This window comes from Rattus rattus, chromosome 9, assembly GCF_011064425.1.
Source record: "Rattus rattus isolate New Zealand chromosome 9, Rrattus_CSIRO_v1, whole genome shotgun sequence".
NCBI lineage: Eukaryota > Metazoa > Chordata > Mammalia > Rodentia > Muridae > Rattus > Rattus rattus.
In genome coordinates this window covers 39,642,339-39,655,668 of record NC_046162.1, presented here as the reverse complement: position 1 = coordinate 39,655,668, position 13,330 = coordinate 39,642,339, and the positions used below count along the sequence as shown (strand labels likewise).

The window sequence follows — 13,330 nt, the reverse complement described above, 5'->3', positions numbered from 1 at the left end:
CAGGGGGAATCACTATCCCTGAACTCAAGCAGTATTACAGAGCAATAGTGATAAAAACTGCATGGTATTGGTACAGAGACAGACAGATAGACCAGTGGAATAGAATTGAAGACCCAGAAGTGAACCCACACACCTATGGGCACTTGATTTTTGACAAAGGAGCCAAAACTATGAAATGGAAAAAAGAGCATTTTCAGCAAATGGTGCTGGTTCAACTGGAGGTAAACATGTAGAAGAATGCAGATCGATCCATGCTTATCACCCTGTACAAAGCTTAAGTCCAAGTGGATAAAGGACCTCCACATCAAACCAGATACACTCAAACTAATAGAAGAAAAACTAGGGAAGCATCTGGAACACATGGGCACTGGAAAAAATTTCCTGAACAAAACACCAATGGCTTATGCTCTAAGATCAAGAATGGACAAATGGGATCTCATAAAACTGCAAAGCTTCTGTAAGGCAAAGGAAACTGTGGTTAGGACAAAACGGCAACCAACAGATTGGGAAAAGATCTTCACCAATCCTCCAACAGATAGAGGCCTTATATCCAAAATATACAAAGAACTCAAGAAGTTAGACCTCAGGGAGACAAATAACCCTATTAAAAATGGGGTTCAGAGCTAAACAAAGAATTCACAGCTGAGGAATGCCGAATGGCTGAGAACCACCTAAAGAAATGTTCAACATTTTAGTCATAAGGGAAATGGAAATCAAAACAACCCTGAGATTTTGCCTCACACCAGTGAGAATGGCTAAGATCAAAAACTCAGGTGACAACAACTGTTGTCGAGGATGTGGAGAAAGAGGAACACTCCTCCATTGTTGGTGGGATTGCAGACTGGTACCACCATTCTGGAAATCAGTCTGGAGGTTCCTCAGAAAACTGGACATTGAACTACCTGAGGATCCAGCTATACCTCTCTTGGGCATATACCCAAAAGATGCCCCAACATATAACAAAGACACATGCTCCACTATGTTCATAGCAGCCTTATTTATAGTAGCCAGAAGCTGGAAAGAACCCAGATGCCCTTCAACAGAGGAATGGATACAAAAAATGTGGTACATCTACACAATGGAATATTACTCAGCTATCAAAAACAATGACTTTATGAAATTCGTAGGCAAATGGTTGGAACTGGAAAATATCATCCTGAGTGAGGTAACCCAATCACAGAAAAACACACATGGTATGCACTCATTGATACGTGGCTATTAGCCCAAATGCTTGAATTACCCTAGATGCCTAGAACAAATGAAACTCAAGACGGATGATCAAAATGTGAATGCTTCACTCCTTCTTTAAAAGGGGAACAAGAATACCCTTGGCAGGGAAAAGAGAGGCAAAGATTAAAACAAAGACTGAAGGGACACCCATTCAGAGCCTGCCCCACATGTGGCCCATATATATACAGCCACCCAATTAGACAAGATGGATGAAGCAAAGAAGTGCAGGCTGACAGGAGCCGGATGTAGATCGATCCTGAGAGACACAGCCAGAATACAGCAAATACAGAGGCGAATGCCAGCAGCAAACCACTGAACTGAGAATAGGACCCCCATTGAAGGTATCAGAGAAAGAACTGGAAGAGCTTGAAGGAGCTCGAGACCCCTTATGAACAACAATGCCAAGCAACCAGAGCTTCCAGGGAGTAAGCCACTACCTAAAGACTATACATGGACTGACCCTGGACTCTGACCTCATAGGTAGCAATGAATATTCTAGTAAGATCACCAGTGGAAGGGCAAGCCCTTGGTCCTGCTAAGACTGAACCCCCAGTGAACGTGATTGTTGGGGGGAGGGTGGTAATGGGGGGAGGAGAGGGAGGGGAACACCCATAAAGAAGGGGAGGGAGAGGGATTAGGGGGATGTTGGCCCAGAAACCGGGAAAGGGAATAACACTCGAAATGTAAATAAGAAATACTCAAGTTAATAAAAAGAAAAAAAAACCCTGAATAACACTGTCATAAATAAAAATCATCCTAACATGAGTCAGTCATTGTATGCCCAGAACTCTATTCACTTCACAATTCTCTCTCTCTCCCCCCTTTTTTCTCTTTGTTCATCTAATGTTCCAGCAGCCGTCATAGGCATGCACTTGGAAGCTTGGGTTTCAGCTGCTGTATTGTAAACACAGGATAACCCCGAGCCTTCATTCCTCTTGTGACATCTTGTCCTCCTCTGAGTTCACCACTCCATGTTCTGTTGTAAGTTAAGTCACAACCCATATTCTTTAGAGCTGCCTTCTGTGTAAATGTTTGTTTAATTTTAAACAAAGACCTGAAAGTTACAGAATGGTCTATAAATGCAAATGTCTTAGATGTAAATGTAAATCTTGACATTGCCAACATCTGAGCAAAAGTCCCAGTTTAGACGTCACTCTCTGTCTTAAGCTGTAGGCAGTTGTGCAGACACAGTGAAGGACACTGTTCAGTCAGAGCTAGTCTACACAGGGTGGAAGACAGAGGCAACTCTGCACTCTCAATCTGCAGCCAAATTGTAGTGAACTTTTTCTGAATGCTAAAGGTTTCTGATCACTTTCCAACAACATGTCACTGTTCTCATGACATCTTCTGGTTCCACAGTGTCCTGTGTTCACGCAGGCCAGCTCCTGAGGTCCGCCCTCTTTGGTACCCAGGGATTTAGCCTACAGATGGGAGAGTGTCTTGAATCCTTCCTTACTTGATTAAAGTGCATTCCTGGGTGGACATTGGCAGGGGACAGGGAAAGGAATGGGGTCCTTCCCTATAGCTTCTGGTCTTGGGCAGCTACATCAAGTTTGGTTGACAGAGGTCCTGTTGTAGTCCAGGCTGTGTTTAGCACTTAAGGCAACTGACCAGGCATTGTTAGGACTCAGCTGTCTTGGGCCCTGCATGGGGTCAGGAAAGGACCTCCAGTAATTTCTGTGTATCCAGCATCCAATGCAGCTGTCAAGGTAATAATATTCCATCTCAATGCCACTAGCCTGCCCTATGCCCTGCATGAAGTTCTCCATCTTGGAAACGGTAGGCTTGGTAGGATCCTGCAAACTGATCCAAGAGGATCTCTGTTGGAGGAGAGAAATAAAAATTAGTGTCATCAAACAAATCTTATGTAATAGAAAAGTGGTAAACTCATGGTGCAATATGTTCATGTCATAGAAATGCAATAGAAACAGAATTTTTTAATAACAGAAGCTTATACACAGCACAATCTGCCCACAAAAAAGTGCCAACCAGCAGATAATGGAAATGACAAATCATAGGGAAGGTCAAAACCTTTGCAAGGGACTCTGGGTAATTCCATGGGAGCCACAGTGTGGAGACTGTGTTGATATGAGGAAATCTGCTTTACCAATGTCTGAGTGTGTGAGGTCATTTTAGCTATCACTTCCTCTCTAGGCCTAAAAGATAGTTCCCCTAACCTGAGCTTTTCAAATTGTTAGGCTGATATCTAAAAAATAAAATATATATCCTCTTTTGACCCTGCTCTACCAGATTCTATCCCAGGTAGCACCAGAAGTCTATCCCAATGTTGGTGGAGATAACATCCTCTACCAATGGACATACTGGCCAAAAGACCAGAGAGAAAACGGAAACTAAGGATCAAAACACACACCTAGCAAAGACAAACTCAGAAATTTGTGCCTCAACGTGTAATCATGCCAAACCCAGATGCCTAGATGGCAGTACAAGAACACATTCAACAACACTGAAGGCCATAGGTCACCACCCATGTCCAGGTACACTACTCTAGCATGTGTGCCTATTCCAACACAGGTGAACTTGGAAAAATACCTTAAAACTAACTTTATGGAGATGATATATGTCCTCAAAGAGGGAATGAGTAAATACCATAACGAAAGCCAAGGCAGTAAAGGAAAGAAACCAAACAGTTGAAGGGCATGAATAAAGCTATGTAAGACCTGAAAATAGAACGTGAACCAATAAAGAAAACACAGAGGGATTTGTGTAACTGAAAGATCTAGGTAAGTAAAGGGGAAGTACAGATGCAGACATCAGCAACAGAATACAAGAGATGGAAATGCAAGAGAGCAGCATCTCAGGTGTTGGAGAAATGGATACATTAGTGACAGTAAACATTAAATCTAAAAAATTCCTGAAACAAAATATTCAGTAAGCACAGCACATAAGAATAGTAGGAATAGAAGGAGAATAATCCTTGTTCAAATCCCAGATTGTATTTTCAACAAAATTATAGAAGAACATTTTCTTAACCCAAAGAAGGAAATGCCCGTTCATATACAAGAAGCTTACAGAACACCAAATAAATAGGACCAAAAAGAAAGTTCCCTGGTCATGTAATAATCAAACTTTAAGCAGACAGAGCAAAGGGATAATGTTAAAAGCTACAAGGGAAAAAGACCAAGTAACATATAAAGTCAGACATGTTCATGAGTCTTCAATTCTATTTCACTGATCTACCTGCCTGTCTCTGTACCAATACCATACAGTTTTTATGACTATTGCTGTGTAATACTGCTTGAGGTCAGGGGTGGTGATAGCCCCAAAGTTTTTTTATAGTTGAGGATAGTTTTCACTATTCTGGTTTTTTGTCATTCCAAATGAATTTGCAAATTGCTCTTTCTCTCCCTATGAAGAATTGAGTTGGAATTTTGATGTGGATTGCATTGAATTTGTAGTTTGCTTTTGGCAAAATGTCCATTTTTACTATATTAATCCTGTCAATCCATGAGCATGGGAGTTCTTTCCATCTTTTGAGATCTTCTTCAATTTCTTTCTTCAGAGACTTTAAGTTTTTGTCATTCAGATCTTTCACTGGCTTGGTTCAAGTCACACCGAGGTATTTTATATAATTTGAGACTATTGGTAAGGGTGTCGTTTTCCTAGTTTCTTTCTCAGCCTGTTTATCCTTTGAGTAGAGCAAGGCTACTGATTTATTTGCAATAATTTTATACCCAGCCACTTTTTTGAAGTTATTAATCCGGTTTATTAGTTCTCAGGTGGAACTTTTGGGGTAACATAAGTATACCAGCATATAATCTGCAAATAGTGATATTTTGAACTCTTCCTTTCCAATTTGTATCCCTTTGACCTCCTTTGTTGACAGATTGCTCAGGCTAGCACCTAGAGCACTATATTGAGTAAGTAGGGAGAGAGTGGACAGCCTTGTTAGTCCCTGATTTTAGTTGGATTGCTTCAATTTTTTCTCTCTATTTAGTATGATGTTAGCTACCGGTTTGCTGTTTATTGCTTTTACTATGTTTAGGTATGATCTTTCCAGGACTTTTATCATGCAGTGGTATTAAATTTTGTCCAATGCTTTCTCAGCATCTAATGAAATGTTCATGAGGTTTTTATCTTTGAGTTTGTTTATATAGTAGACTACGTTGTTGGATTTCTGTTTACTGAACCATCCCTGGATCACTGGGATGAAGCCTACTTCATTATGATGGATGATCCTTTTAATGTGTTCTTGCATTCAATTTGCAAGAATTTTATTGAGTATTTTTGTGTCGATATTCATAAGGGAGTTTGGTTTGACATTCTTTCTCTTGGTTGAGTCTGTGTGCTTTATTTATATGAGTAATTGTGGCTCCACAGAAGGCATTTGGTAGTGCTCAGTCTGTTTCTATTTCATGGAATAGTTTGGACAGTATTGGTATGAGGTCTTCTATGAAGGTCTGATAGAATTCTGCACTAAACCCATCTGGTCCTTGGCTCCTTTTGGTTGGAATGCATTTAATAACTACCTCTATTTCTTTTGGAGTTATGGGGTTTTCTTTTAGATGTTTTATCTGTTCCTGATTCAACTTTGGTACTTGATATTTGTCTAGAAAATTGTCTATTTCGTCTAGATTTTCCAGTTTTGTTGAATATAGTCTTTTGTAGTAGAGTCTGATGATTTTTGAATTTCCTAAGATGCTGTTGTTTTGTCTTGCTTTTCATTTCTGAATTGTTAATTTCACTACTCTCTCTGTGCCCTCTGGTTTGACTGGCTAAGGGTTTATGTATCTCGTTGATTTTCTGAAAGAACAAGTTCTTGGCTTTGTTGATTCTTTGTATAGTCCTATTTGTTTCTTCTTGGTTGATTTCAGCCCTGAGTTTGATTATTTCCTGCTTTCTACTCCTCTTGGGTGTAATTGTTTTTTTTTTTTTGTCTAGAGATTTTAGGTGTGCTGGCAAGCTGGTGACATATGCTCTCTCCTGTTTCTTTTACAGGCACTCAGAGCTATATGTTTTCCTCTTAACACAGCTTTCATTGCATTCCATAAGTTTGGGTATGTTGTATCTTCATTTTTATTAAATTCTAAGAAGTCTTTAATTTTTTTATTTCTTCCTTGACCAAATTGTCACTGAGTAGAGCATTGTTCAACTTCCATGTATATGTGGGTGTTCTGTCTTTATTGTTTTTATTGAAAACCAGCCATAGTTCGTGGTGATCTGATAGTATGCATAGAATTATTTCTATCTTCCTGTATCTGTTGAGGCCTGTTTTGTGACCGATTATATAGTTAAATTGGAGAAGGTACCATGAGGTGCTGAGAAGAGGTATATGCTTTTGATAAATGATGGAATGTTCTATAAATATCTGTTAAATCCATTTGGTTCATAATGTCTATGAGTTTCTCTTTGTCTCTGTTTAGTTTCTGTTTCCATCTGTCTATTGATGAGTGTGTGGTGTTAAAATCTCCTCCTATTATTGTGTGAGGTGCAATGTGTGATTTGAGCTTTATTAAGGTTTCTTTTATGAAAGTATAGGTGCCCTTGCATTTGGAGCAAAGATATTTAGGATTGAGAGTCCATCTTGGTAGAATTTTCCTTTGATGAATTTCAAACGTCTTTCCTTATCTTTTTTGATCACTTTTAGTTGAAAGTAGATTTTAGTCAATATTAATATGGCTAGTCCAGCTTTTTTCTTTGGGTGATTTGCTTGGAAAATTGCTCTGCAGCCTTTTACTCTGAGGTAGTGTCTGTCTTTGTCTCTGAGGTGTGTTTCCTGTATGCAGCAATGTGCTGGGTATCTCTTACATATCAAGCCTATGTCTTTTATTGTGGAATTGAGTCCATTGATGTTGAGAGATATTAAGAAATAATGGTTGTTGCTTCCTGTTATTTTCTTATTTATAGGTGGAATTACGTTTGTTTGTCTCTCCTAGGTTTGTTGCAAGAAGATTAATTTCTTGCTTTTTCTGCGGGGGTAATTTCCCTCCTTGTGTTGGAGTTTTCCATCTATTATCATTTGTAGGGCTGGATTTGTACAAAGATATTGTGTAAATTTGGTTTTGTCATGGAATATGTTGGTTCTCCATCTATGCTCATTGAGAGTTTTGCTGGATATAGTAGCCTAGGCAGGGATTGGTGTTCTGTTAGGGTCTGTATGGCATCTGCCCAGGATCTTCTGGCTTTCATTGTCCCTGGTGAGAAGTCTCCTGTCATTCTTACAGGTCTGTCTTTATATGCCTCTTGATCTTTTCCCTTACTGCTTTTAACATTCTTTCTTTGTTTTATTCATTTGGTGTTCTGACTATTATGTGACAGGAGGAATTTCTCTTCTGGTCCAATCTATTTGGGTTCTGTAGGCTTCTTGTATGTTTATGGGCATCTCTTTCTTCAGGTTAGGGAAGTTTTCTTCTATAATTTTATTGAAGATATTTACTAGCCCTTTAATTTGGGAGTCTTCACTCTCTTCTATACCTATTATCCTTAGGTTTGATCTTCTTATTGTGTCCTGGATTTGCTGGATGTTTTGGGCTAGGACCTTTTTGCCTTTTATATTATTTTTGATGGTTGAGTCAATGTTTTCTCTGGTATCTTCTGCCACTGATATTCTCTCTTCTCTCTCTTGTGTTCTGTTTGTGATGCTTGCATCTATGATTCTTTGTCTCCTCCCTAGGATTTTTATCTCCAGGGCTGTCTCCTTTTGTGCTTTCTTTATTGTTTCTATTTTCTTTTTTACCTCCTGGACAGTTTTTTCAATATCTTTACCTGTTCGCTTGTGTTTTCCAATAATTCTTTAAGGTTTTTTTGTTTCTTCTTTAAAGGCTTCTACCTGTTTACTTGTGTTGTTCTGTATTTCTTTAGGGGAGTTATTTATGTCCTTCTTAAAGTCCTCCATCATCATCCTAAAATATGATATTAAATCTAAATCTTGCTTTTCTGTTGTGTTTGGATATCTAGTATTTGCTTTGGTGAGAGGACTGTGCTCTGATGATGCCAAGTAGTCTTGGTTTCTGTTTCTTCGGTTCATATGTTTGACTCTCACCATCAGATTGTCTCTGGCGTTAGCTTGTCTTGCTTTTTCTGCTAGTTGTTTTCCCTCCAGTAGGCCTGCATGTCAGCAGTCCTGTTGACCTCTTTTCCTGTTTTCTTTTACCGTTTTGGGAGCAGAGTGCTCTGCTCTCAAGTGTGTAGGTGCTCCTTTTGACTGTCTTTCAGTTCTCCTCACAGGCCGTAATCAGAAGAGTCCTGCTCCTGACTGCTGGTAGGTCCCTGCTCCCTGGGGGCACAGATGGCACTATGCGATTCCCCCTTGAGTTGGGAATGTGGGCAGAGGGTAGTTTCCTCTGTTTTCTAAGGAGTGCCTGCACTTCCGAGGGTCCAGCTCTCTCCTTAACATCATTATTTTTCTTTTTTTTTTTCAGAGCTGGGGACCGAACCCAGAGCCTTGCTCTTGCTAGGCAAGCGCTCTACCACTGAGCTAAATCCCAAACCCCCCTTAACATCATTTTTAATTCTTGTGTTTATTTATAAACCATTTTACATATACACATTAACTATGTAATGTAACTAGTCACTGTATTATGGTAATATATATTTTTATGACTTCTACTGGCTATTTTACTTCTAAAGATGACTTAAATATTTGGTAGTTTTATTTAGTAATGAGAAATCTAGATTTATTTTCTTTTTCCTTCTTTTTGATGTTTCTTTTTTCTTCTAAAGCAAATTTGAGTTCAGAGGTACATACTCCACTTCAGTTTTGGAATTTAAATTCCACTTAAGGATGCAGTTAGTGTGACTTAGTAACAGCTATTGAAAGTATTGCAAACTTGCCTCTTACTAATGTTATTGCATAGCATGCAGGTTAACTTAATTTTTATCTTGAAAACCTATTTGGCAAAATGCAAACCCTATAAAGCTAAGTTGTGCCAATAGAACTGACAGACATTATTCATAGGCAACATACACTTGTTTATTTCAAACCTACTACAGCTTAGATGGCATGGGATCCATTCAGTGTTTCAAAGAACGCATACCTTTGTTCTTATATGGTTTAAGTTTTCCATTGTGGATGTTGAACCCATTTTCTCTATTATTCATTGCCCTGTTGCTGGACACCTAGGCTGGTCCTATGACTGAGCCAAAGTGAACAGCATCATGACAAACATTGATGTACACTTATCTCTGTGCTGTGCTGACTAAGAGGCCAGCAGGGAAATGGGAAGAAGTTATCAAATGGTAGATCTTTAAATTCTATTCTTTTTCTTTGTGTATGGTGTGTATGTGTGTTTGCATATATGAGTGGGCACATGTATGTGAGGGTGTATGCATTCTTGTGTGTGTGGCTGCTCGAGATTCAGAGCTGGTATCTTTCTCAGCTCTTTGAGAAAGTCCATTAGTTGTGTGAAACTGGGCAATGACTGATGTGGGTTCTAGCCTTGGTGAATGGGGTTCCTAGCCTATGTTAAACAGCCTAGGCAGGGAGCCAGCAGTAGCCACACAGATGATATTTTTCAAATGTCCAAATTAGAGTCCCCTAGATTTTCTGGATAGACTCACAGAAACCTCCATCTATTGGACTCCTTTGTTCTCCATGGCTGGACATGAGAGTGATGGGCCCACTGTGATGTGGCTGTAGAACTGTTGGTATTTATGATAGTTAAATATAAGAAGAAGTGGCAGTGTTTGGTTCTGGGAAGGAACTGGCATGTAATTAACCTTTCAGAAATGAAGTTTGTGATGAGAAGGGGCCTTGACACTCTCACCAAGTCTTGAGGTTGGAAGCACTAAAATGGAATAGCACATCATTTTCAAGAGAGAATGTCCATTTCTGATCGTGACATAAATGATTTATTTATGTCCACAATAATCTATGACATCTGACTTCTCATGAATTTGCTTCTAATTTCTGTCCTTTGCCCAAGTTATATTTGCTACATGGGAAAAGGACAGTTCTGTCAGGAAGGAAGTAAAAAAAGATTCCATATTGTTGTCTGACATCTTCTATAAGGTGGATTTTAATTTATAACTGCGGTCTGGAATAAAACCAGTGCATAAGATGGAATCAAAGTGTGACCAAGGAATAGGAGCTGTGAAAACTTAGAAACTGAAGAACAATCTTCCTTAAAATCACAACTATCTACTCAATATGAAATGAGTTCTATGTTGCCTGACTGCCCAAGAAAATATAAAGTTAAGAAGAAAGTAAATTGTTTCAAATATTGTAGGTAGAAGAACAGAGAGGAAACATGCAGGAAGCCCATTTGAACAAGGATTCCAGTTCTGCTCGATTCAGAAACCCGTTTCTCTCATTTGCTGCTTTTGCTTTCTTCAGCCTCTCTGCTTTCTCTGTAATTTAGCTTCAGGAATGACACTCCTGTAACATGTCACATGTAAACCCAGTGTCAGAACAGAGAGTGGAATCAAGTCAGATCCAGATCAGAATGCCTGCACTAGACACTTCTCTTAAAGACTGCTGCCCTGCTCATCCAGACACCTGTGAATGGGATTCTTTACCACAGGTCATAAGACAGTATTTGGCCTCCTCGTGCACCAAGGTTTATGCTTGGCAAACACGGGACACTGTGCTGAGGCTCTCAGAGAACAATGCCAAACACATGTTAAAGATTCTGCATTTGGCAAACTGATTGGAGCTCCTGTGAACATGGAGCTTTGGAACATCACAGAGACAGAGCCCATTTACCCTGGGCTGTCTATAGTGTCCTGAGGAGCCATTCATTGCCCACTGTGGTTTCTGCCAGCATGTCTGTGACAAGCAGGTCACATCTTTGGAGTGTATTGGCTTCTTAGAATGCTAGTTTCTCTAACTCTAAAAGCTTGCCATGTCACCAGATAGTATCTGAAACACACATCAGAGATTTTCCCACTTTGCCACAACCTGATTCCTGAGGTTTCCACAAGTGTAGTTGAAAATGCCATGAGTTATGGTTTATGACTTGTTTGTGCTTTGTCACAGTCCATGAGACTTTGAAACATGCCACTGGGAAAAAAACTTGAACCCAAGTTCCTGGGCCATGGTCATTCACATTTGGCTCAAGAATAAGTGGTTTGTCATTTCCATTGAATATACTGTGTGAATGGTTTTGGGGAATATGTTTATATGCAAGTGTAGATACCCTGACCATTTTAAACTCTTGGGGCAAATTGTACTATCCAAATTTAAATCTCTAAAACATTTTTTTTACTATATCACAATACAGGAGCTGAAGGGAGAAAACTGTATCTTGTTCTTTATTTTTACATAATTTTAATTTTACATTAATTATCAAGAGGGTACACATAATTCTTTCAATATGTCAATGATCTCTAGTCACACCTTTTTAATGTTGTTAAACACTGCTCTTCTGTCTCACTCTAACTTTTATAAATTGAACACTTCATGACTCTTCATTTTTCAATATGACATAATGTCAAATGGTAAGACTTTTGTCCCACAGTATTAAATAGCCTTTATGAACTTCATAAAATGTAACAGTGGCACAACTCAAATAAGATTTCTGAATGGACAAGAAGTATATCAACAAAGAAAATTTATGAATAGAGAAAGAGTTCTACAAAAAAGTATGAATATGAAATGAGGCATGATGGATCTGGAATAACTTCAGCATGAGAACTGGATCAACAGATGCATAGAGACAAAAAAGAATATGTATTCTGGGTTACTTTACAATTTGTTGGAAGAAGGTGCTCATACCAAACCATTTCCTCATAGCTTCAGTGACATTCTTATTCCTAAAACTATAGATTAGTGGGTTCAACAGAGGTGTGAGAATGGTGTAAAACACAGATACCACCATGTCCTTCTCAGGGGTGTGGAGGGAGGCAGGGAGCATGTAGTTATAGATAGCAGTGCCATAGAAGAGGATGACCACAGTCATGTGGGAGGAGCAGGTTGCAAGAGTCTTCTTCCTGCCCTCAGCTGAGTTCATCCTCAGAACAGTGAGAAGGATGGATGAATAGGATCCTGAAATGAATGTGACAGGGATCAGAAGCATGACCACACAGCACACATACATGAAGGTCTCATAGAGCCAGGTGTCTGTGCAGGAGAGTTTTGTCACAGCAAGAACCTCACAGTAGAAGTGATAGATCTCCCGTGACCCACAGAAAGGGAATGTCGTGGTGCAGGGGTGAACATGAAGCCATCTAAGGATCCCAGGAGCCAACAGGTGGCTACCAGGAGAAGACACACCCTGTGGTTCATAAGGACAGGATACTGGAGTGGATGGCAGATGGCCACATAGCGGTCATAGGACATGGCAGCCAGAAGTAAACATTCTGAACCTGCTAGTGTCAGGTAGAGGAACATCTGCATCCCACAGGCAGCAGCTGAGATCCTGTGGTTCCCCAGGACCTGGTCCATGAGCATCTTGTGCACAGTGACAGAAATGTACATCATGTCCATTAGAGACAGCTGACTGATAAAAAAGTACATGGGTGTGTGTAGGTGGGTGTCAGAGAGTATCAGTAGGATAAGAAGGGTGTTCCCAGACAAGGCCATCAAGAAAACCACAAATATGACCACAGCAAGCAGGGCAGGGTGTTTGGAGTGACTTAAGAATCCCACCAGGATGAAACCTGACTGTTCAGTGTAGTTGTTCATCCAAGTGTTAATGTCCATGGGTTGTCTCCTAGGCAACCAAGAAAGTTTATGGTTAGTGACTGCTTACTGATATTCATATAAGTCTACTGTGCTGAGAAATTTTCTGGGCGTATAGATTTGAAAATGATAATCTACTTATAATGTAAGGAATTTAAGAAATTAATAATTCACATCCGTCTGTGGTTGGACCTATAACCACTCAGATTAGAGGTGACACAGTTCGTGATCATGGTTTTTCCTCATGACAAATAGTGTCCTCTATCAACAAGATTTTGATAATTCCAAGATAACTTTTTGCTCTCAACAAAAATAGTGAATTACAAAGAAAAATGGACCAACAAACACCAGTGTACGTGGAGTGCAAACAAGTAACCAAACAGACACATTGTTCAGACATTAATGAATACACAAATTGGTCTTAAGAACCATTGTAGAGCTTCTTCTCCTAGCATAATATAGCATGTACTCCCCAGTTTAGCATTTATTTAATAATGTGGTTTTTAAAATAATGTGGTACAA

General features: G+C 39.5%; 1 pseudogene; it reads right to left on the bottom strand.

The window, feature by feature from the left end:
- Positions 1-11,867: 11,867 nt before the first annotated feature.
- Positions 11,868-12,829, bottom strand: LOC116909571 (annotated as a pseudogene).
- Between the last annotated feature and the right edge of the window lie 501 nt (positions 12,830-13,330).